General features: G+C 35.1%; 1 protein-coding gene across 2 annotated transcripts in view; it reads left to right on the top strand.

The window, feature by feature from the left end:
- The window catches only part of SYT1 (synaptotagmin 1), a 599,049-nt gene that overhangs the window by 90,972 nt on the left and 481,441 nt on the right, over window positions 1–26,636 (top strand). For both annotated transcript variants that reach the window (XM_053584516.1, XM_053584515.1), the window contains exon 2: window positions 24,450–24,576. The gene's annotated coding sequence lies outside the window, so the exon portion shown is untranslated. The remainder of the gene's footprint in view (window positions 1–24,449; window positions 24,577–26,636) is intronic.

The following is a 26,636-nucleotide window of genomic DNA, read 5'->3' as shown; positions in this document are numbered from 1 at the left end:
CCCATCACAGAGAGGAAAACAAGCTTCTCAGGACATTTTTATAAACTCCCTATTCCCCATTAGGGACCTAATCACCTCCCTAACCCCCCTCCCTAATACTATTTTGGGAGACACATACATCTAAACTATAGAAGTTAGTGTAATTGCTTGTCTTACCGTGATTGAACTCTACCTTCATAAAGATCAGAAAAAAATAATTTTTGCTTGCCCTTTACTAGGAATTTGATGGAACCATGCGTTTTCTGCCAAGGTATTATATATAGTGTGGGTCTATCAAATATGATATCTATATTTGATACCATTTGTGCAATAACCATCTAGCAGATCAATTGCACTTTCACGTCAAGGTCAAATTCATAGTTTTAGATTAATATTTTTCTTTGGCTGAAAATAAATGAGTTGTTCTGTGTAGAATAGAGTAATATAAAAGGTTACAGTATGAGGATAAGAATGGAGAGTTCTATAATATGAAAAAAATATTGTAAAATGAAAGTGGTTTACTCTATCTTGAACATAGGTACTTTTTTTCAATGTAGTAATTTGAGGAACAGTGTTTTACTAATAAAGGAGTAACAAAAGTGTTAGAATGACTGGTATTGTGGAGGGGGTGTGCATTTAATGAATATTTCACAAAAGTGAAATAACGTTCTGAAAAACATCTGGGTCATTCTCACATCATATGTTAATATAAAGTACACAGTCAAAGGATATACAGTCACAAGCTTGAATTTGAACCCCAGCTGTTGTTATTTCTATGACAGGCAATTTATTTAACCTCCCTGGGCCTCAGTTTTTCCATCTGATTTCCATAAAATTGGGAAAGTAGTACCATCTCCTCATTAAATTGCCGTGAGGATTAAGTGGGCTAATATCTCTCTTTTTCCCCTTGCTAGAAAGGAAACTTGAGGGATTCATGCTTTTCAGGGATGTGGACCAAACGCAATGATGCAATCATTTTACATTTAAGTTAAAAATATTGACAGAAATGGGGGAAAAAAGAGTGTTCCTTGTCAAAACTAATAACTGAGGAGGACATTTGTGAAGAGGCTTTGTATTTTAAAAGCAGATTATTCTATGGTATTTATTAAGAAAGGACTTCAAAAAGTTCATGGAAAATAGAATTAGAAGATAAAAACAGGCTCAATGCCCATTTTTGTGGTTACGGTGCCAAACACATACACCGAGGGTGGGGGATTCGAACCTTGCCCAGCCAGCTAAAACAACAATGATGACTGCAACAAAAATAGCTGGGCGTCGTGGAGGGCACCTGTAGTCCCAGCTACTCGGGAGGCTGAGGCAAGAGAATCGCTTAAGCCCAATGGCACTTGACCCAGGGTGACATACTGAGACTTTGTCTCAAAAAATTAAAAAAAAAGAAGATAAAAATAAGAATTAAAAATATAAGCTTTATTTTTCGATGTAAGTTCTGTCAAATTTGAGATATTTTTTAGGCATTGATATCAGCCATTTGGTCCATCCCCAAAGAAATGGACTGGGAACTTAACATGGCAATGTCTACTTTTGGAGATTATTAACTGAAGAAAAATGGGTGCCATTTAAAGATTTTTTTTTTTTTAATTAGGAAGTACCCTGTTTTCCCGAAAATAAGACATCCTCCAAAAATAAGACCTACTTACAGGAAAGATAAGACGTCCCCTGAAAATAAGACCTAGCACATCTTTGGGGAAACAGGGTAAAAAGAAGTTAGAAGGAGCTACATCGGGACTCTCCAGTAGGGTTTGTTTGATGAGAGGCATGAGCAGGTGCATTGTCATGGTGGAGAAGGACTCTCTGATGAAGATTTCACAGGCATTTTTTCTGTTCAAGTTTTTGCTAACTTTATCAAAATACCATCATGACTACCAGATCTTGTCTTTCTTTGACCTTTCAGAAGGTCAACAGAAACCCATGCCTTGAGAATACCCATCAAACCGTTGCCATAACCTTTGCTCTGGCTGGGTCTGTGTCTGCTTTGACTGGTCCACTTCTACCCTTGGCCGCCATTGCTTTACTTGAGCTTTGTCTTCAGGATTGTACTGGTAAAGTCAAGTTTCATCTCCAGTTACAGATCTTCCAGGAATTGCTTCCGGATCTTGATCCCACTTGCTGAAAATTTCCATTGAAAGCCCTGCTCTTGTCTCTCAGCTTGTCTGCAGCTGCTGAGGGCACAATTTTGGCACCCATCAGCTGGAGCGTATGCTCAACTGTAATTTTTCAGTCAGAACTGTGTAAGCTGAACCAGTTCAGATGTCCTTGGGGATGGCTATTGTTTGGGCTGTTAATTGTTGGTCCTCTTCAATTACGGCATGAACGAGATGAAATTTTTCCTCACAAATTGAAGCTGCTGTGGGCTTTTTCATCAACATTATCTCATTCCTTCTTAAAATGAGTTATCCATTTGTGAACTGTTGATTTCCTTATGGCATTGTCCCTATAGACATTTTGTAAACCATAAACAATTTTCCTGTTCTTCACCTTACCATAAATGTGATGATGTCTGTTCTTGCTTCCCATTTTAGCAGAATTTATCTTGCTCTAAAAGGAGCTTTACTCAAGCTGATGTTTTATTCCTCTTACTGTTTCAGACTAGATCCCCTAAATGTACAAAAAGTTAATGCCAGTTAATTTGGGTGCAAAAATTTTTTTAGATCCATGCAGATTTTTTTTATAATATACATTTTCATGAACTTTTCTTTCTTTTTTTAAATTTCAAGATATTACAGGGATACACATGATTTGTGGATCACTATGATAATACTAGAGTCAAGACCATAAGTGTGGCCATCACCCAGACGGTGTTCATTGTAGTCGTTAGGGAGGTTTTTACTTACCCCCTCTTACCTCCTCTCCTTTACTAGATTTCTACTGAGTTTTACTTCCTCTGTGCACATGCGTGCTCATCCATTCGTTCAAATTTGATAGCAAGTACATGTGGTGTTTTTTGGTCTTTGAATAATTCACTTAGGATAATGGTTTCCAGTTTCACCCAAATTGTTGCAAAAAGCCCTAAGTCATCCTTCTTCATGCCAGAGTAGCATTCCACACACACCACATTTTGTTAATTCACTCATCAATTGATGGCCACTCAGGTTGATTCCACATCTGGCAATTGTGCTGCAATAAACATTCAAGTGCAAGATGTATTTTTGATAAAAATGACTTTTTTTCCCACTAGTGGGAATGCTGGATTGAATAGTAGGTCCACTTTTAGTTCTTTGAAGAATCTCCATGAAAATGCTATTAAAAATGATCATGGACCTCTGAATAAATACAAACTATTTTTCTAAAAAGTTTGGTATTATAATGAGTTCCAGTCTAATGGAGTTTCCTCCATGGAGGAAAATAACAATTTTAGGAAATGGAGATGGAACATTATCTTAGCACTACAATATACTAAAAAATTAGAGGGCTTTCTGATTTGTTGTTTAATGTCAAATACCTTAAAAATGTTGTTCAGGATTAAGAAATCCATTATAGTAAAAACCTAATCATGTTTTGAGTAATTATTTTGCAAAGTATTAATTAAGTAAATTTGACAGCCAGCTTTATTTATGTCTTACTATATAACTTTTGAAGTCACTACTCCAGTGGTGATAGTGGGTCTTACTTTTCTTTTTTTTTTTGTAGAGACAGAGTCTCACTGTACTGCCCTCGGGTAGAGTGCCATGATGTCACATGGCTCACAGCAACCTCTAACTCTTGGGCTTACGCGATTCTCTTGCCTCAGTCTCCTGAGATAGTTGGTCTTTCTTTTACCCTGTAATCTCTATTATTTCAGTCCAATTGTTTTTGCTCTACTGAGCGTCAACTGCTTATAGATTAAGAGGAAATCTCTCTTCATAGATGCATCTTTGTAACTTGTACAGTGGCTGCTCAGTAAGTAGTAGTTGTGTGAATAAATGGCAATAAATAAAAATTTGTCAGTCCATTTTAGGTTATTCCTACTTTATTGTGATTAGATAATTTTGAGTAATTAAATTGTCATTAAGAACTTATAGTAAAGATATAGTGATGAGAAACCTAAAGTTGAAGTGCTGTTGAACAGTTACCATACTCATAGAGGAAAAATATCACTTAAACATATCTCAGATCTATGAAAAGTGGCCGTGATGGCAGATATTCATGCATTATGGACACTTACTGACACATGTTAAATGCAATTTCAAATTTATCACCAGTCAAGTGTTTATCTCACTAAAATCACTTCAGATTGACAACTTCATTAATTGGTAAATTAAAAAAACAAAAGAATAAATTAAAACTTTGTTAAAATAGTTACATTAGTTATAACTGAATAGTTTTGAAACAGTTCAATTAGAAAGTCAAAGTATATTGTTAAAAGAAAAAAACAAACAAAAAGAAACAAAAAAAAAAGAAAGCCAAAGTATATTGAAACAAAATAAGTGAAAAGTGAAAAAAATAAAATACCTAATATTTGGCAACAGTCTCTTGAAGATAATTATCTATCTCAATATATATGGAAAATTTGCTTATGATTATATTGTATTTATTGCCTATTTTATTATATCATATTTTAAGATCTTCTTTATCTTCTTTATCTTCTTTATTGATAAAGAAGAGTCTTCTGTTGAATAATTTTTGGTATTCAAATACAAGAATCTTGGACTTTTAGTTATTCTGAAAATCTATTCTGCACATCAAATATTGTATTTCACAATTGTATCTTCTTTCTACTTGTACACCTTGCCTCTTTTCTCAGTATGTCTGATGATTGACTGTCTAAACATATTAGTAAATCTCCTTCTCTGGAACACATTTAGCCCATTTTTTTTTTATTCCAGAAGCTGAGCTTTTATTTTTTTTAACTATATGTATTTTTTTATTAAATCATAGCTGTGTACATTAATGCAATCATGGGGCACCATACACTGGTTTTATATACAATTTGACATATTTTCAAAACCCATCTAGGCTGCCGAGCCCTTTCTGACTTGAAAAAAAAAATCTATAGGGTAGGAGACCTAGATTGGTGATTTCAATGAGACTGTTTTGCACAGTGAACATTTTCTCTATCCGTGGCTATTTTAATAAAGGACCAAGGAGATAATGTCAGAAAAAGATTTGTTGTTGAAAGTCATAGCTCCTCGACTCCATTGGGTTTCCACTTGTTGGGGGAACTGATGAACAGACATCTGCTTAGTTTTTCTGTGATCTGTTAGTTTATTAGAAATACGTCTGTGTACCTTGATTATTAAGAATACCGAAGAAATATTTATGGGTTTTTTTCTTTTCCATTTAACTAAAAATGCTTTCTAAATAGCTTTGAGAAAACTCTCTTTCTTATTCAACTGCTTGCTAAAGCTCTTATAATAGTCAATATAATATTCAAGCATAGCATAATATTTATAGTATTTCAACTCATACAAAACCTCTTTGTGATTAAATGCATTATTGTATTTTGAAGCTTTTAAATAGCCTCAGAGATATTAAGTAATTTTCTTGTAGTCACAATGTGGGTAGAGCCAGAAATGGATACTGCTTCTCTCTGGAGGAAAATAAAAAGGCTGGTGTTTTTGCATATCTTTCAAAGTCTAACTTTGTGCAGGCCCAAATGTACAACCTGCTTTTTTTTTTTGTTTCTTTTTGACATTTTCATTCTTTCAAAATGCATATGTTGCATTTTGAAAGAAAACCTGGAAATCAAACCTTGCAGGGTAATTTCAACTAATATTCACTAAACAAATACATACAAAAACTTTATAAAATATAGAAAATCAGCAATTCATTTGGTAAAGAAATCACTTAAAAATTAATTTACCCAGCCTGCATTTTTATTTGCATTCTAGCATTCAGATAATTTTCAAACACTGGAAATAATCTAGAAATTTAATTTCTCTTAGTTTCCTCTTATCCCTTAATCCTTACATAGCTTTATTTGAGATCATAACCTCGTCTTATTCTATTCAAACTCATCGTTAAGAAAAAGAAAACCCATTTCTAAATCTACTTTCTGCCTTGTGAAGAAAGTTATAGTTTGAGATAAAGTTTTATCTCCTGTTTCCAATGCCTTTTACAAACGGATTATGCTGCTGAGAGCCAGGTAGTTCCAAACAACAAACACACTGCACACAGGAGCTGCCACTTATTTATTTATTTATTTTTTCTGTTTATAGAATGCTTACCTAGTTCTTAGCCATTAAATTCAGGGACATCTCCAACATCAGTCAAAATAGTATGCATTATTGTTTATGATCATTGAGTTTTATTACTTGCATCTGTAATTTTAAATAAAAACCAATACACTATATTTAATAAATTTTTGTATTATTTGTGCAAGTGTGAAAGATTTTCAAGATCCATATAATATCAATTAAGAAATATATTTATAGGACCTATATGTCTATCATATTTTTATAACATATGCAAAATTTTATATACAAATATTTATCTTGTGTGTGTACATGCGTGTGTGTGTGTGTGTGTGTGTGCGCGCGCACAGTATTTTTTGAAACTCAGGCCATGTTCCAAAGTATCAAATTAGTTGGAAGACTTTCTTGTTAAATTTATAGATTAATTTAGAATAAATCAGTTAGTTGTAATTTATTAGAAAGCACATGTGGTGTTTATTTTTTCATTCTTTAAATACTTTGCTTAGGATAATGGTCTTCAGTTCCTTCCAAATTGCTGCAAAAGGCATTAATTTATCCTTTTTGAGGCTGAGTGGTAAGTACTCCACAGTATATACATATACACATTTTGTTAATACACTCACGAATTGATGGGCACTGGGACTGATGCTACATCTTTGCAATTGTGAATTGTGCTACAATGAACATTCCATATCAGGTGTCTTTTTGATAAAATGACTTGTTTTTCTTTGGGTAGATATCCAGTAGCAGGATTGTTGTATCGAACAGTAGGTTTACTTTTAATTCTCTGAGAAATCTCCATACTGATTTCCATAGAGGTTGTATTAATCTTCCGTGCCATCAACATCATAGTATAAATGCTCCTTTCTTTCTTTGCAGCTGTTTAGCATCTATTGTTTTGGGGATTTTTAATAAAAACCATTCTAGCAGGATGGGAGAGGCGCTATCTTATTTTGTTTTAATTTTCATTTCCCTTATACTTAGTTATGTTGAGAATTTTTTCATATATTTGTTGGTGATTTGGCTATCGTCTTTTGAAAAACTCCTGTTCCTATATTTTGCCCACAATTTATTGGGATTATTAATTTTTTCTCGCTGATTATTTTTTAGTTCCTTATAGATTGCAGTTATTTGCCCTTTCTTAGATATGTAGCTTATAATATTATCTTACATTCTGTAGGTTGTCTGTTTCCTCTGCTGATCATTTCCTGGGTTGTACAGAAGCTTTTCAGTTTAATCATGTTCATTTATTTATTTTTGTTGCTGCTGTAATTGTTATTGGGATCTTGGTCATAATTTTTCTCTAGACCAATGTCTAGAAGAATTTTCCAACATTTTCTTCTAGAATTCTTATAGTTTCATATCTTACATTTAAGTCTTTTTTCCATCTTGAATTAATTTTTGTGAGTGGTGAGAGATAGGGGTCCTGTTTCATTCTTCTTTGTGTGGCTATCCAATCTTCCCAGCACCAAACAACAAACACAAGCCAAGGTGTATTATAGTCTGCTTTGTCAAAGGTCAGTTGGCTTCAGGTGCATAATTTTATATTTTGGTCCTTTATTCTGTTCCATTGGTCTATGTCTCTATTTTTATGCCGATAGTATGCTGTTTTGGTTACTATAGCCTGTTAGTATAGTCCAAAGTCTGGTAATGTAATGCCTCCAACTTTGTTCTTTGTGCTTCAGATTACTTTGGCTATAGTTTCTTTTCTTGTTCACAAAAAAGCATAGAATTATGATTTCTACATCTGTGAAATATGCCATTGGTATTTTGATCAAGATTGTATCAAATCTGTATATCACTTTGGGTAGTACAGACACTTTAACAATGTGATTCTACTGATCAATTAGCATGTTACAAGGTCGGATTATTAAGTTTGCAAACTCATCCTAGAAAAAGTGCTACATGTGTTGCTGCTGATATCACTACAGTCAGCTTGGAAATACTCCCCTTAGGAAGCGAGGCACTGATGCCAACACCTAGTCCACCCTTCAAGGCAATTTTAGAGCTCTTTCTGGAATGATCATCACAGCTGTCGTCATATGAGGTCAGAAAATTAAGTTCATGAGCTCATCCTAGAAAAAAATGCTTTATCTCTCATGGTTAAATATCATTATGGTCACCTTAAAAGTACTCCCCTGGGGAACTTATGCACTGATGACAGTGCCTAGTCCACCCTTCAAGGCAATTTTAGAGCTCTTTCTGGAATGATTGTCACAACTGTCATCATATGAGGTCAGAAAATTAAGTTCATGAGCTCATCCTAGAAAAAAATGCTTTATCTCTCATGGTTAAATATCATTATGGTCACCTTAAAAGTACTCCCCTGGGGAACTTATGCACTGATGTCAGCGCCTAGTTCACCCTCAAAGCACTTTTTCTAGGATGAGTTTGCGAACTTAACTATCAGACCTCCTATGGCAAGAGCTCTCATGGCCATTTCAGAAAATAAGTTCCAAAATTGCTTTGAAGGGTGGACTACGCACTGGCATCTGTGCACAACTTCCCAAGGGGAGCACTTGAAAGGTGACTGCAGGGATATGCAGCAGTGAGGGATGGAGCACATTTTCTAGGACAGGTTCACAGACTCAGCTGTCTGACCTTGTGTTGTTCCCCATTCGTTTGTGTCATCAGCAGTTTCTTTCCCCACTGTTTTATAGTTCTCCTTGTAGAGATCTTTCACTTCCTTGGTTGAGTATATTTCTAGATATTTCATTTTCTTTATAGCTATTGTGAAGGTAGTAAGTCTGATTTGACTCTTAGCTTGACCGTTATTTGTATACAGAAATGCGACTGATTTGTGGACATTGATTTTTATATTCTGAGACTTTGCTGAAGTGATCAATTTCAGGAGTCTTAGTGGAGCCTTTGGAGTTTTCTGGATACAAAATTGTATTGTTGCCAAAAAGCAATAGGTGATAAAACCCACAAATTAGGCATAAAAGGAACATATCTCTTTTCTTTTCTTTTTTTTTTTTTTAGAGATAGTGTCACTATGTCGCCCTCAGTACTTACAGCAACCTCCAGCTCTTGGGCTTAGGCAATTCTCTTGCCTCTGCCTCCTGAGTAGCTGGGACTACAGGCGCCCGCCACAACGCCCGGCTATTTTTTGTTGCAGTTTGGCCGGGGCCGGGTTCAAACCCGCCACCCACAGTATATGGGGCCAGCACCCTACTGAGCCACAGGAACCTATCTTAAAATTGCAGAAGCCATATACGACAAACCCGCAGCCAATATCATACTGAATGAGGAAAAGTTGAAAACATTCCAATGAAGAACTGGAACAAGACAAGGGTACTTACTGTCAGTACTTCTATTCCAGAGTGCGGGAAAGCCTAGCCAGAGCAAGCAGGCAAAAGAAAGAAAGAAAGGGTAGCCAAACCGGGAAAGAGGTGTCAGTTCTGTTTCCGAGGAATGTTGTAAACAGTTTGAACCACAGGATTCAGGAAAAAAGAAACACTAATGGTGATTTTCAAAAATTAAATCAAGCCAGAGTTAGAAAGTACTGTACTCCAGGACTGTTCAAAGTTTTCATATAAATTCAACATAATTTAATTTATATGTTTTTGAAAACATATATTTTTAATTTTGTAGTCTAATTTAGGAAAGAAATTTAATAAAATGGCAACTCTATCATTCACATGCATTGCTGAGAGTTTTGCTTGTCATAAAAGAAAATAAAAGGAGAAAAATAAAAGACAAAAATTTAATAGTTTTTTACTTCAGCTCTGTCTAAATCCAGTATTATAGAGATTTTTTTCTAAACCCTACCCTTTCTAGATTTCCCTAAATAAGTATTTCTGGTAATGATATGTATTTCGGGGATTTGGAGGGGGTCATATTTTCTGCCACAATTTAACTTATGATGATTTAATTTAATTTTAATAATTTAATTTAATAATTTGAATCATTAAAGTTCTTTTTATATAGCCCAATATGGATTTTTAATCCATCAATTGTCTAAAGCTTTCTTCAAAAATACATATATTCTTCCCCTCTGAAGTAGTTTTCTTCTGTACCCAAGGCCCATTATGTTTAATACCCAGCATTTCTTTTGTTGCTGTTGTCAGCACAGTGAGACACAATCTGCTAATGGAAAGTTTTTCTTAATTTTATTTCTAAGTTTTAAATCATCATTCATAATTTTATTATTTATCATGCAGCCTTTAAAAAAGATGGAGACTTTACCTTTTTTATGTTTACATGGATGGAGTTGGAACACATTCCTCTTAGCAAAGTATCTCAAGAATGGAGGGAAAAGTATCCAGTGTGCTCAGCCCCACTATGAAACCAATTTATAAACACCCACACTTCCATATGAAAGCTATAACCCAACTAAAGCCCAAGGTGAAGGGGAAAGAGGAGGGGGAAGGGAGAAGGAAGATGGGTGGAGTGAGGGTAATTGGTGGGATCACACCTATGGTTCATTTTACATTCATAATTTTAAATCATTAAATTTTTTATTATCCACTTATACCTTCCTCATAAGTTAGTTCCATGCCATCTTGAAAAATAATAATTGTTACCTGACATCTTGAAAGTGGGAATTAAATATTGTGAGATATTTTGAAACATTAAAGAGATGTCATTTTTTTTCAGTTCCTAAAAATGCTAGTTGTCATTTTACACATACTAAATGAGTAGATACTATGAGCATAGAAGGGCAATGCCGAGCAAATGCTGCACAGCCCTTGCTGTCCCGAAGCATCTACTCCACAGCTCTCTGTTTCCAGCTTCCTACTAGATAATGGTGCTTGGTTGGCCTATGAGTACTTCCAATACAAGATGGTTAAGCACAAATCAAATGCATGTTTTCCCCTCAGATCTACATGTAGTAGCAATGATGCTTAATCTTTAAATGATTATCTGGAAAATCAGGTATTACTTTAGCTACTCTTTATGGAAGCAACTTTTTGAAGGTTTTCTCAGGTGAGAAAAACTCCATGCAAGTCAGTGCTCATCCAGCTAAAAGGTCCTAGAGCCAGAACTTGAACCAAAACCATTCTCCCAGCTCCTTCGCTATCATGTTATACACTTGTCATCAAATATACTGTGCTTCCAGGAGCCTAGTAAATTACCAACAAACATTCTGGAATAAATGAAAATATTGAACCCTTTATTAGAGTTGACATTTTTTTGACTATATCCATTTTCTGTTCCATTGGCAGACAGAGGAGTGGGAAGAGACCAACATTCGCTGAGCACTAAACATTTACAAACCTGAATCATTTATTAGTCATACTTCATCTCATTTTATCCTCATAACACTAAGACTTGTGCCTTCTAGTGTCATTTTAATGATGAGAAAACTCAAGAGGTTAAGCAATTTTCTCAAGATTCCTGCGCTATGTGTGAAAGTCACAGTTCAATCCCAAGTCTGTCTAATTCTAATGACTCACAGTCTTCCTACAGTATCATGTCAATTTATTTTACCTAAAAATCCATGGAAAGTAGTTCTCTCCTACACTATATTTTAGATTTTCACAAGATGTATGTCAAAAATTTCTGTCATATAACTTATATCAGATAAGTCAGAGTAAAACAAATTGACAAAGTAAGTCACTTGTTATTTATTTATAGTGCCTTAGCCTGAACCTGGAAGTATAATTCAAAAACTTCGGCATGCAAAGTAATTCCCCATTATGTCATTTTGATATAATGTTTTGATATGATGTTTATTCTGTGTTCTTCTCATACTTATAAGACATACCAAAAAAGCTAATTCATAAAAATGTTTTCTTATAAATGGCTATTAAGAACAATTTAAATGAAATCATCATTGACTTATGAATTATGTATGAAGTCAATATATGCTTCTAAATTCTCTCTTTTTCCAGTATTGTATTATTTTGAACAATTCTGTGTTGAAAAACTGAATACCAAGGATAATAAATATTTGAACATTAGGCATTAAAGACAATAGTGTAGTTTTACTTCCTTATATCAGAGTAGAGAATTGCATCGTCTTAATCGGCATGGCACAATGATGACGTATTTTCTGAATTGTTTTTCTCACATACCTGAAGTTCAATTTAACAAATATTTATTAAGTGCATACTTGGAGCAAGGGGTCACTATGGAGCATATGAAAAAGACTAAGGTATCATTGTGATCTTGAGAAATTAATAATCTGATGACAAAAGCAGACATGTATGCAATGAACTACACTCATGTTTAGAAGAATAAAGTGATTCCTTTAATAATAATACAAAGTGCTCTGGTAGTATAGAAAAAGCCAGGCTAGAGGGCAGAGCAATGGGAGCTTGGATTGAAGTGGCAGGATATTAAAGGCAAGATGTCAGTGACAAAGCTAAAGCTCATAGAGGCAATAGCGTGATAAGAGCCTGAATTAGCCAGTGGACTGATAGAGTAGAAGGAAAAACATCCGGGACATTTCAGGGGAAGAATCCATAATACGTGACAATCAGGTCTGGGAGTAGAACAATAGGAGGAGTCAGAGATGAATTCAGGTTTTCTTAGCAGATACTGAGCTAGGATACACAAAATTAGGAAAAGCTGTTGTAGAAAAGTACAACATCTTATTTGAGGTTTGTGGGTTACAGCTACAAGGAGATAGCCTTCGATTGGAAATCTGAGTCTATAGGACAATAAAGATGCCATTTATAAATGACATAAACCGAACATACAAACTGAAGAGAGCTGATGATAAAACCCCGAAGGGAATTAAGCACAAATGTAACAAAGGAAGAGTAAGCAGGAAAAGAAACTGAATAAAACACATAGCTAGAAAGAGCTCCAAAGTCTTTGCATGGACACAGAACCAAAATTCTCAAAGAGTAGAAAGGAGGCAAACAATTTTAATAATGTAGAGAATTTCAGAGTTGAGAATTAAGTGTTAAGTTGGGAAATCAGGAGTTTCATGGAATAGAAAAGCTCTATTGCTAAGAGTTTAATAGATATATGAAAGTATATGCATGAAAATTTTAGTTTGAAAGCTTCATTGTAAAAAGGAGAAAGATGAATATATGGCTTAAAGGTGGGTGGTATGGAATTAATATTTTGGTTCAGTGTGAAGGAAGGGAATAGAAATAGAGAAGAAAACAAGGAAGGCTTCTTAACCCAGTGCTCATAGCCTGGGAGTCTATTTGGAACTGTAGGTTGTTTTTGACCTCCCCAAAGTATAACTAACACATTGATGTGTATTTTTATTGGAAGAGGCATCACATTTTCAGAAGGATGGTTATAACAGGAGGAAATTAGTTCAAGAGGACACATATTCTGCATCATTTCATAGAAAGTTTATCTGTGAACTTGAAAGTGTTCCATGTATATTTATTATGGAAAATATGAAAATAATAATTCTTATCTCTTAATTTACTCTGAATTCTGAGAAGAAATAGACTTTTAAAAGTTCATTGTATTCATTGCTTCAATATATGATTTTTTACCACTTACCCACTCTGTGCCGGGCCTGGTGTAGGATGTACTCAAATAATTATGCAGGATGCCTAACCGGGACATTGTGGGGGCCATGACCATGTAGGACTCAGTGATATTTTAGCAGACATAATATCGACGCTGAGACTTGAAAAATCCATTCATTCAACAATTATGTATAGAATAAGACAGAAATTTCTGCTCTTATGCATTATATGAAAGAGAGAAAATAAACAAATGAGCAAGTAAAATATTCTATAATTATGTTATAGAAATAAGCATGTTATAAATAAAATATATGTGTGTATGTGTATATATATATATATATAGAGAGAGAGAGAGAGATACAAAGACCCTTTGTATCTGTGGGTTTTGTATCCTTGGATTCAAGAAACTGTAGATTAAAAAAATTAATTGTGTTTGTATTGAACATGTACAGACTTTTTTTCTTGTCCTTAATTCCTAAACAATGCAGTATAATGCCTATTTACATAGAATTTACATTGAAGTAAGTGGTATAATTAATCTAGTTTACAGGAAGATTTTGGTATCCACAGGAGATCCTGGAACCAATCCCCCATGGACATGTGGGATGGCCCTACATCGACTTCCCTACTAAGATGACGTTCAAGAAAAGACCAGCATGAACAAGGGAATAAGCCAGGCCAAGATCCAGGAAGGATCACGAGGGGGTAGAGGGAAGAATAAGTGCAAAGGGGGTGGGCAGGAACATGGCTTGCTGTGCTAAAGAAATGGTCAAAGGTAGATAAATAAGGCCAGCAAAGGTATTGTGGGTCATGGCAAAGAACTGAAATAGGAATGAGTCAAGTTAGAAATGGAGTCAGAAGGTTGACCTGACTCTGACAGAGAAAATTAGAAAAGTAAAAAAAGAAAATAAAGAAAAATGAGGAATGTATAGAGAAATGAAGTTGAAGAAGTTACCAGCAGGGACTGTCTACAAAGGGATTCAAGTAAGGAGGTCAGTCTTTATCATCAGAGCAAGGTGACCCATTGGAGATGGGAAGTGGGCGATGCCGTGATTCATGGGTCTTGCATTTCTAGCTTAGCATTTCGACTGGGTACATTATGGAAAGTGCCTTGGCAGAGGATCGTGACAAGATTGTCTTCATGGAGAAAATTTACAAGTAATGATCTCAGATTCAATGACACTTTCCCCCCATAATTATAGAATTATGGGAATCCTTGGATAATCGAGTATTTTAGAAAAATTAATCTGATACTGGTTTTTAGGATGGAATAGAAGTAGAAGATTATTCTGGATTTTGTTGCAGCATCTAAGTATAAAGGGAGAAAGACTTGAATCAGCAATTTCAGTGTATTAATGGTGGAAATGGAGAAAAAAAGGCAAGTTGCTACTAGATCCATAGAAGAAAGAATTGGTGGGACTAGGGCCTAATTACCGAAAGAGAAGAGGAAGTAAAGATGACCTCACAGGGTCCTCATGATTGAAGAAACTGTTACTTGTAATTGTGGGTTTCTGTTGTTAACCTCCAATAAGCCCAACTTAAAATGAATAAATGAACACAGGACCAAATGGAAAAGAAAGAAAACAAGATTATGGGAATTTGTTTTAGTTTTAGCCATTTTGAGCAAAGATGTTTGCCTAAATTAAAACAAGTCATCAGGCTCATTTTAAGCCCTGTACTGACTCAGCAGTGTTATAAAAATGACTTTCAGCTATGCACCAATAAATAGAACAGCCTGGGCCTGAAGCCTGGTAGCTAAGGTTCTAAGCTCAGCTCAGTTTTTTCCTATGAGTACAACCTTAAGCGAGGTACATAATCATTCTATTCCTGAGCTTCCTAATTTCTAAAATGGAAAAATAGTATTCTCTTTCTCATAAGATAAGGATGAAAGATATCCACTACTAATAGCCTTTAGCAATGTACTAGAAATCTGAGGTTGGCAGACCTAAGACATCAACTAGGAAATTCTGATTATTTACTCCTTTATACAAGAAATTGTATTATATGCAGTGACTCGCATTGAAATAGATATATTCTAATACAGTAGTTGTATATAATTATGCATTTTTTTCTTACTCTATAGCACCTGAAGTTCCAAAAGTAAACATATTTCACTGATTTATCCGTACATATTTCAAATAACATGAAAATAATAAAATTAGATTGAGCATTTTTAATTTTACATATTGTTTAATAATTTCATTTATGTAGCACCAATAAGTAAGTGCCTGAGTCATTAACTAGGCTTGATTTTAACTTTATAAAATTTTCAACTTCATTTTTTTGAGTGGCTGTCTGTACTATACAATGCTTCTAGAAATATAATGTAATTCTAGGACCTAAAACAAAAATACCTCAACTCCCTTTCTTTTATATAATTGACAGACTCAAAATGTTACTGATTCTTAAGTAGCTTTAATCACTGGATTAAATTATGTACTTATACATTTGATTTAAGAAACAGATAAATGTTTATTTAACTGCTTAACTGAGATTGAAACAATTGTCTTTTACTTAAACTATCTTGTCATTCACCAAACCATCCTTAGAAGAAGATAGGTGACTTTCAAAAAATAGATAATTTACCAAAGTTAGAATTAAAAGTTTGCAGTTATCCTTACAAAAAAAGCTATGTAGAACCTTTCTTCGTGTATAGCATTGTACTTGCTATAACTTCCCATATCTGAATTATTCTGAAGCTGACAGTGTAATGAAAAAATATCAGACATACTATTTTGTTCAAAATAAACTGCTATTCTATAAAACAAACATTAAAAATAATTATAATTTGCTTTATCTTTTTCTCATTTATGTGCTTCTGTACGTTATAAACATATTTACTGTGGCTTACCTACCAACATCTCAAACCTGGCTTGTTTAGTACTTATTTAACTGAAAAGGCTTGAATTGGTTTCCTCTACATAATACATAGCCATTCAACCAACATCAGTATACTCTGCCTTCCTTCCTATTGTGGTAAATTTTTCATAGCGTTCTTGCCCTTTCTGTGGAAGTTAACATCTTTAAAAAAAATTCTGCACACTGTGTGTTACTGTTCACATCTTTATGTTTGTATTTGATATTCCACCACTGGTATCAGTTTTGAATGTAGCAAATTGTTATACCATGTAACTGAATTTTATAAGAACTTAACCATTGTGAAGACATGGACTTTGTCTTCCTTCTGTAAAATCAGACTTTACAAAAGTTCTTGCTGCAGGTAGAAACTCAATAAATACGTATTAATATAATGGAAGGCAGAAGAGAGAAACTCAGGGCCAGAGAGAAGGCGGACAGGTTGCCCTCACGAGACTTGCAGGCAGGACGAGGGATAAAGCCATGTTGATATAAAACTATAAATAACAGCCAGTACAATGATATACTCTCCAATATACCATACCTGTGTGTTCTTTAAGTAGTCAAGAATGTTTCTAATTTGATTTTGTGTTAACCTTACTTTAAAAAGAATAATTACATTAACAGGAGTAACACTAGTAGGGCTTACTGTGTGCTACACCTTTTGATTGGATTTCATTTATCCTTGCAGCAATGATAGTGGAGATTTTTGTTTGTTCCTGGTTTTTGTTTTCTGTTTGTTTGTTTGTTTATTTTAGAGAAGGAAATCAAGGAATATAGCTAGGAGGTACAAAAGCCTGGATTTGAACTTAAATTGTTTGAAAAAAGACCCTAATAACAACCAAGAGGTAGAACTAACAGCTTTTAATTAATCAATTAATGTTTTTAAAACCCGACAGTGTTAAAAGAACAATTCAGTTCTTTTATCACTCAAATTATTTTTTATTTATTTTTATTTTAGATTAATATGAGGGTACAAGTAATTAGACTACATTTTTTGCATGTCTAAGGTAAAGTTCAAGTTGAAGCTGAGCCCTTCACCCAGGGGGGTGGGCTGTGCACCCTTACATTGTGCACATTAGATGAGAGCTTACTAATGCCCCTCCTCCCTTTCCCTTTTCTCCCCCACCCCAACTTGAATATAATTGTGTTTTTCTCTTGAGTGGGCATGTGTTTGTTAGCCCACTGGTTTCATATTAATATTGAGGACATTGGATACTTGCTTCTCCATTCTTGTGATACTTTGCTAAGAAGAATGTGCTTCAACTCCATCTAAGTAAATACAAAATAGGTTAAGTCTACATTTTTTTAAAGGCTGAACAGTATTCCACGGTACACATACACCACAGTTTATTAATGCATTCATGGCTTGATGGGCATGTATTTGCAACTGTGAATTGAGCTGCATTGAACATTCTAGTGCAAATTCTTGTGTAAAATGATTGTTTTCTTCTGCGTAGATACATAATAATGGAATTGCAAGATCAAATGGAAGGTCTACTTTTAGCTCTTTGAGGAGTCTCCGTATTTCCTTCCATAGAGGTTGAATTAGTTTGCAATCCCACCAGCATTACAAAAGTATTCCTTCAAAAGATTTTTTTTATATAAGATTCCATTTATTGTTTCTTGAATATATAGTAAAATGTAATAGTTATATATTATAATAGCAGTATAAATAGTATTTTAAACTGTTTAAAAGTTTGCATATATTAAATAGCATAAGCATTAATAAATTATGCTTTATAGAAAAACATTAACAGGGCTCCTCAAACAAGAAACTAAAGAAAATCTAAGAATGTATCAACGTTCTGGTTCTACTGATGTATTATATTTGTCTAGATTTCTAACCTCACCCACATAATACTGCTCTTTCTATTTTTTGGGGTTTTTTTTTTTGCAGTTTTTGGCCCGGGCTGGGTTTGAACTCACCATCTCCAGAGTATGGGGCCGGTACCCTACCCCTTGGAGCCACAGGCACCGCCTGCTCTTTCTATTTTCACTCTCCACTCACACTGTCAAAATGTTTGCTCTCATGTGTGCAGCTGATTGATGTGCAGATTAAACTTCTAATTTCTTGGTTTATTTGATCCAGAATTATTGCTAAATTGGGGTCTATGATTGACCCAGATAGTAGCATATAATCAATTGCTATAACTTTAGTCCCTTAAAAAGCATATGTTTACAGAGAGAGAGAAAGAGAGAGAGAGACGTTTCACTTCCTTGCTGTGTCCTCTTCCCACATTTATGCTTCCAAAGATTTTCTTTTTTTTTTTTTATTTTTTTATTTTTTTATTAAATCATAACTGTATACATTGATATGATCATGGGGCATCATACACTCGCTTCACAAACCATTTGACACATTTTTATCACAGTGGTTAACATAGCCTTTCTGGTGTTATCTCAGTTACTGTGCCAAAACATTTACACTCTACATTTACCAAGCTTCGCAAATACCCCTGTAATATGCACCACAGGTGTGATCCCACCAATCCCCCTCCCTCTACCCACCCACCCCTTCCCACTTCCCTCTATTGTTAAGTTGTAGCTGGGTTATAGCTTTCATGTGAGAGTCACAAATTCCAGCAACACCAAGCGAGAAAGCTTCCAAAGATTTTCTTGCACGTTAGGCCAAAGTTTACCGAAATTCCCACAGTGGTCAACTTTTGCTAGCGTTGCTGTTATTAGTTATTCAGTAACTAACATACCGCTTTCCACTGTTCAGTAGATCATCCACATTCAAAATTCCTCAGTTATCATGGCTAGTTTTAGTGAATCTTTAGACTAAATTCTTCCTTTAACTAAATTTATCGTACAAAAAAGTCCAAAACTCTTGGAAATAAACTTACAAAAGAAAAAAATATATTCATTTGTCCTCACTAAACAAAGGAATCCTAAGGCAATCAATCGAACAAAAACAGGTTGTTAAAATTCAGGACATAGTCTGTGTTGAGATTCTAGAAATACAAAAAGAGAGTAATTGTATATTTTGTGGATTAAATCAGACAAGACAGTCAAGCCTTTCAAATTCACCTTTCCTTATCAATTCACAAAGAAAAATGATATAAAGATGTCTTTCATCTCACATTGAATAATATGGTGAAGGATTTTATTTTTAACATTTTTGTTAAAGAAATAAATTTTAAAATCTATTTTAATAATAAAGAAAAAAACCCATTTTCTAAGCATTTTATGCTCTTTTAGCTTTGTAATTCCAGAGAGGGTAGGAAGATGTTTCCAGAGAGAAAGACGTTTCACAATGGTTTAACATTGAATACGTAGTACATAGCAGAGAAAGGGCACTTTTCGCTGACTAGATTGAGAATCAAAAGATATGAATACTGCTTCAACTACCTATAAGACTTTGGCCAAGTAAATTTCCATTTCTGAACATTGTTTTTAAGGAAAGGAATCTTTGATCCCTTTTGAGAATTTGGTGGAAATGCACAAATGCACATACAAGTTTATCTGATATTTCAAGGTCTTTGCAGACTTCTTGGACTTACCGTCCCCCATTAATAGATAACAGAACCAAGAAATAGATACTGCATTAAGGATTTTATTTTTTTGCATTCTATGTTTCTGATATAATTTTAAAACACTTAATTCTAAATTATTTTTTAACTAGGTATAAAAATCATTGAATGGTGCAGGTAAAAGCTGTCTTTTCTATTTTCTCCTTCACTTTTTGGCCTTTCTCCTTTGGCTTTTTCTTATCTTATTGGGCATCTTGACACAAAAAATATCCCAGTGTAATTATTCTTTAATTTTCATGTCTTGCTAGTACATCATCTATGATTTGCTTATACATAAGGTCAAAAACCTGAAGTAATGCTGCATCATGAACAAATCATTTATATTTTCTTTGCCAAAGTTCACTGAATGTTTTAACCTACGTAGGCTACTATAAAGCTAATTTTCCATGTGATTGTAATGCTCAAATTTGCCTTTTAAAAATTACCCTATGGAAGATATGAACACACGTGAAGTCAGAATTATGGGCATCATTAGCACCAAATAACTTTTGGCAGTTTTTCTTCAGACAAAAACATGTTAATTTCATTTGTTTAAATTATTTAATCTGTTTGCTACATTAAACATATTTTTATGAACTCCAATAAAATTTATGGTACATATGTACATTTGGAGAAAGTAATTGATAAATTAAGAAACATTCTGTGAAAAATTAATTAGTATTCCTAACTAATTACACTTTTTACTTTGCCTATGGGTTTTTATGAATTTGCTTCTATGCCATAAAAGCACAATCTCTTAGCATTACAGAATATGAAATAAATACCTAGGGTATTTGGGTTTATGTTATAGTCCTGTAAGTCTCACCACCAAATAAAGGGCACCGGGCAGTCCATTATCTGTAGCTATCTCTAAATTTAAACTAAAGGATTCAAAGTTTTATGGAAACATCAAGAGACTATGCTAAAAATGATCGTGTCTTACACATGCTCAATAATGATTCAGCTTCAAATCTAAGAGGGCACGTTGGGTCAAATGCATCTGCTTCAAGTTAGCCTCTTCACCTGCTGTTTTTCAGACCTTTGCTTCCTCCAGTCTGATTTTATTTGTCCCTTTCAATAAGTTACAACAACTCTAAAGACTGTTTTTTTTAAATGAACAGATAAAATTATATGTATTTGTACACCCAATGCAATGTTTTGAAGTTTACAAGCCTTGTGAAAGGATTAAATTTAGCTGATCAACAGAGGTATTGCCTAACGGAGTTATCTTTTTTGTAGGGAGAGCACTTTATATCCACTGTCCTAGTATTTTCTTTTTATCTCAATGGATATTTTTCGTATTGAATTCTGTTGCATGTATATACAGTATAGTGGCAAGGTCTTGGCACTTAGTGTGCCCATCACCCAAATAGTGTACATGGGACCCATTTGATATTCTTTCCTCCTTCACCCTCGCCCACCCTCACCCCTTTAAATCTGCAGTGTCCCTTATGTCACTCTGTATGTCATGGCCACAGCTCAGCTCCCACTTGTAAGTGAGAAGGTGGAGCATTTATTTCACTCTTCCAGAGTTACGTCACCTAGAATAATGGCCTTCAGTTCATCCAAGTTGCTGCAAAGGACGTTATTTCATTTGTCTTTATGGCTGAGCAGTATTCCACGGGATATGTGTTTACCCCACATTTTTTTACCCATTCATTTCACCTCCATCCCAGTCCATTCTTCAAACAACAGCTACAGGGATTACATCCTGCACTGGCTCCCACCGAGACCTCTCAGCAGATGTTGAGGCGCACCTGTCACATTTCTCTAAATGTTGGCATTTTCTTTTAAATGTTTATAAAGCCTACAAAGCTCCTTCCTGCTTCAAGGCTTCGCACACATATGGGCCCCACCTTGGACCCCACCCCCTTTACCTGCCCCCACCTGCACACCCCACCAATGCCTGCTTGATTTTCAACAATTCACCTGCACGTGATTTCTTCATGGAAGCCAACTCTGGATGAGGGTCCCTGAGTTACGCTTTTCCAGCATCTTTACCCGTCCTTTTCAAACTTATCACAACTTCAGTTATGTAAAGACATAATGCTTTGCAGGTGTGTATTTGTCAGGCCTCTCTTTCTTCAGACTGAAAGCTACATCAAGGTGGAGGAGGAGTTAGGGGCGGAGGGCGGTGTCTGTCGCCTTTGTCTGTGAACTCTCACTGCTTGGCACCTGCCTGGCAGAGTCTAGGCATTTAGGAAACTGTTACAGAAAGAATGAAAGAATGAATTTACGTGAAAAATGTGTTCAGTTTAAAACCCATGGTTTTCCGCAACACATGGCAAAGGAGATTTTGGTGGGAGCTACTAATATCCTTTACCTGATGGAACTCAGCAAATGATTCGAGCTTCATCTGTAGTTTTTAATCTATGTTATGCACTGCTCCTGCCCCAGACTCTGCGGGAAGTCTCCCGGTTACTTGCAGCCTTACAGGCCCTGTGGCAGACTGTTTTTAATCTGATATTTGGCTTCCGAAATGGGTGTGCACTGCTAACTCATGCATTTTTTCCTAACATGTAGATTCTATTCATCCTCTCTGAGGAATCTGGAACTTACAGCTATTGGAGAAAGGTTTTAAATGCTTTCTAGTGAGGAAAGTCACGTTCTCCTTGGAATCATTGTTGCAAAGGATCCTATTCTGAAAAACTACAGTTGTGCTGTAAACCGTTAAATAATCCCAGTGGCAATAGCTCTGGACACTGCTGTTTGATCACCTTTGCTTCAGAATATTCTGAAGAACAGACATGGACATGTACAAACACACAATGTTGATAATGTTTCCTACTTATTTGAGAGTGAGAAATTAGAATTATTTCTGAGGCTGGGAAAAAACAAATCTTTCTTCAGTGCCCCATATATCCTAAATCTCCACCATGGCACGTATCAATTTATAGTAGTAATATTTTATTTAATTTCCATGTCTGCCTCTCCAACTTTTTCAGGGGCAACTAACCATCTTTTCTCTTTTTCATCACTAAGACTTAACTCCCCCCAAACGTGGTCCAAAATAGACAGTCAGTTATATTCGCTGGCTGAATCATATAATAAATAAGTACCTAGAAACAGCCTAAGTTGCAGTGACCCGTCCATTGTCTGTCTCAGCCTGGTAAAATGTAGCTCAGAAGCCATTCAGGGAATAAAACTCTCTTGTGTAGCCTCTATGCCTTTAAATTAAGGACTAAGGTCACTTAAACTTTGTAAACCCTAGATTTTCCTACGTGGATTCTTGTCAGAATGACTCCAGTCCATTAGTTGGCAAATAGGACTCCTTACTAACTGTAAGAAGCTGTGAAATTCTATTCAGACTATAACGAAAGCTGTAGGGGATTAGATATTCATTTATCGTGTAGTAGGAAAACTTGAATACTCAAATAACAGTGTGTTACCATGTCAGCTTCCTCCAGGGAGTTGAAAACTAAACAACAGTAGAATGATCTAATTAGTATCAGAGCCATGAAAATCTGCAAAGCTTCAATTCTTTCCTTAAAAATTAATTAATTTATTTTAATTGACAAATGACAAACTACAAATTAACAGTGTAAAAAATGCCATCTTGATATATATATTCTGCTACTCAATGGCTCAGTCCTTAATGTCACTCTAAGATTCACCTGATGACCTGGATTCTGCCTACCTGTGTTTTTGCATTTGTAAAAGAATTAGGCTACTTTATTACTCATTTTTTTTTTTTGAGATTTGATATTCTAAAACTATTCCTTCAAATTCTCAAGTATACAATAGTAGGCTGGTACATAAAAATACAGCGCAAAATCATTTTTGAGCTTCATATTAAAGACGAGATAAAAATAGGGAGTATATTAAAGAGAACAGAAATAGTTTCTTACAAAGGAAGAAAGAAAAAGAAAAACAAAGAAGAGAAAAGAATGTAAAAGGAAGTATAATATAATGGGAGGGAGGGAGGAAAAGACAGAGAAAGCTAGGAAGGAAGGGAACTATTAAAATATTTGGTGGCATGCTCCCGCAGCACGAATGCTTTGTGTGTGCGGTATTTCAACGTCCTTCCTAGATAAATAGCAATGTCTTTCCCTTTTATAAGAGCTGCTGCAGCTGCCGTTGCTTACAAAGAGATTCACAAATCAAAATAGACTCAGTTAGCTTTTCAATAATTTTAGAAAAGGTGGAGGAACATTGCCAGAGAAGGACAGCACTCCAGTATCCTAACATGAAGTCTTGTTAGCAAAACAAAGTGTGAATTGCTGAGAGATAATTCCCTGCTGTTGGCAATTCCACTGGGTGTCTGCTACGGCAGCACGTGGCATTTCTCCTCTATAGACCCATGCTATTGAACAGGAGATGTCAGAAGACTATGAAAAGTAGCTTTTTTGGAAACATTTATTCTTCTACGTTTTTTTCTTAAATGTCAGTATGATTCATACCTGTTGGCTCTTAGCCTGGAGCACCCAGCACAACCAAGAACTGAGGAAGCCAGCTAGAGCAGGGTGTGAATAATGAATGGGCTGCAGAAACACAGTCCATACCCAGGCCATAGTGAAGGCATGTGCAGAGTCGTGGGCTGGCATAGTCATTGATTCTTCCTATTATTCTCTCTCTCGCTCCAGGGGAAACAGGAGAACTAGCAAGAGCTTGCCAGACCTTGAACAGCAAACGCCTGGACTCAGGTTGGAAGGCTGCTCATTCGCCTCCTGCCTCCATTCCTGCAAACTGCGCTGGAACTGCCTGATTAAGGTATTTGGAGAAAACAGAAATTTTTAATAGATGTGCAAATGATCAACTCCCCTTCCATTTCCATCTTGGGATATGTAGGGGGAGGGATGTATTTGTGTAGAAGGTTGAAAAACCTTCAATTTTTCTTTCCTGATATTAAAGGAAAATGAGTATTTGTCACATCTTCTGAAACTATAACTAGTGTGAATGTTTCTGAAGTGCTGGTTTAGCTGGTGGGACACTGGCCACTGAATACGTTGTTTGCCTTCTCTCACTCTGATTTTGTATTCCATCAAACCCAAAGTTGTGATGGTTCATTATTTGTAGATGATCTTGGGCAGTCTTGCATTCTAAAAGAATATGCCATGGTGTCTGCCTCTCTGCTCCTGTGGGCTGCCGCACAGATGATGTCTTAGCAAGAGCATTTTTATTGGGTGGGGGTCAGGGGGACATAGAATTTGTCACAGATCGTTGTTTCTTCATGTCATACTGTGACTCATTCTTTCATATATGCCTAATTCAACAGTAAAGTACATGGATCACATTGTAACTATTACATATGTTAGAATACATAATTAGGGTTGTAAAGTATCTGCTTAAATGTCTTAACTAATGAATAACATCAAATTTAATTATCATTCGTAGACTCTTCATTAACCAATCAAATTACTTCTTTGGTCTAAGTCATAGGCATAAGCACAATTTTATGAAGTAAATTGGAGGTGATTAGATTATCTTACTGATCTTTATATGTAACCCTGTGCTACTAAAGTTTTGGATTTCTAAACAACAGCCTTTCATAAAATCTTTTTCCAGGCCAATTTTGTCAACATCCTCTCATTGTATACAGAAGAAATATTACATTACAGTAATATTTAGGACTCTGTCTTGAAGACCTTATTTTGCTATGAACATCTTAGTCTTTTTTTTCCCCTGGGGAAGTTTGCCTCAGTGTCACCAACACTAAAGATATATAGAAATAAATCAACTATACCTTCCTATAAACTTACCTACTTACTAAGTAAATCTGCCCAGGAGGCTCAACTTATACTGAATCACATTCCCTTTACCTTTAGGAAGTGAATTATTTCAATACCAGAAATTTCTCCCATCTCTTGTAATAAGATATTACAGTGTTAGGACCATAGTACTTAACATTAAAACAATTTTTTTCTTTCAAATTATCATAATTTCTTTACATGTTTATTAAAACAAAGTGACTCAGAAAATGCATATACCAAATATCAACAGTCCTTTAGTTTCCTAGGACATGATTGCCATTGCCCTGATGTATACTGGCTATCTCAGTCATTTTATAATGAAGGCAGCGGCCTCATGTCTTGGCGTGTGTTTCTTGCTGCGCAGATCTTAAAATAGTCTTCTACTTTCATGCCTTTTAAGACAAATTTCATTTCCTGTTCTACAGATATTTTGAGGAACATCTGAACATGTGGTCTAAAACCAACCCACAAAAATACATATTCCTGGGTTCTACAGTAGACTTAATTCCGAATCACTGGGAGTGGGCCATAGAACCAGCATTTTAAATATGCTTATCAGTTGATTGCAATGCACTCTAAAACTTAAGAACCACTTCTCTACACTATAAGAGCAAGGAAACAACTTTACCAATACAAAATATGGTAAAACTATAGACATAAAATTGATATAAAAAATGAAAATATTGAAACACTATTCAGGTGATAGGCACAATAATAACCGTGCCTTAAGCATTATAAAAACCTATGCATGTAAGAAAAATACTTGTGCCCCCTTAATTTTTTGAAATAAAAAAAGGAGAAAACATGGAAGACATTGAAATTAAATTAAATTTGGATTTTAGATTTTTCCTACATATTTGTATTTCCTAAGACTGCACAGAGCATTTTAGACTATTATTTTCCCTCTAATGTGAGACTTACACACTTTTGAAATTAAAATTTCAATAGTGTTAATTGAGGATGTCAAGGATATGGATGTCTATTAATTTAAAAGCTTCCCAAAGTTGCCAAATAATGAACGATCTCTGCAACAGTAAAAGGTATTACATCCATAATTTGTGCAATTCATTATTTTCTCAG

Source organism: Nycticebus coucang, chromosome 3 (genome assembly GCF_027406575.1).
Source record: "Nycticebus coucang isolate mNycCou1 chromosome 3, mNycCou1.pri, whole genome shotgun sequence".
In the NCBI taxonomy this organism is placed as follows: Eukaryota; Metazoa; Chordata; class Mammalia; order Primates; family Lorisidae; genus Nycticebus; species Nycticebus coucang.
Note: the sequence above shows the minus strand (reverse complement) of the source record. Positions and strands in the feature narration are given on the sequence as shown.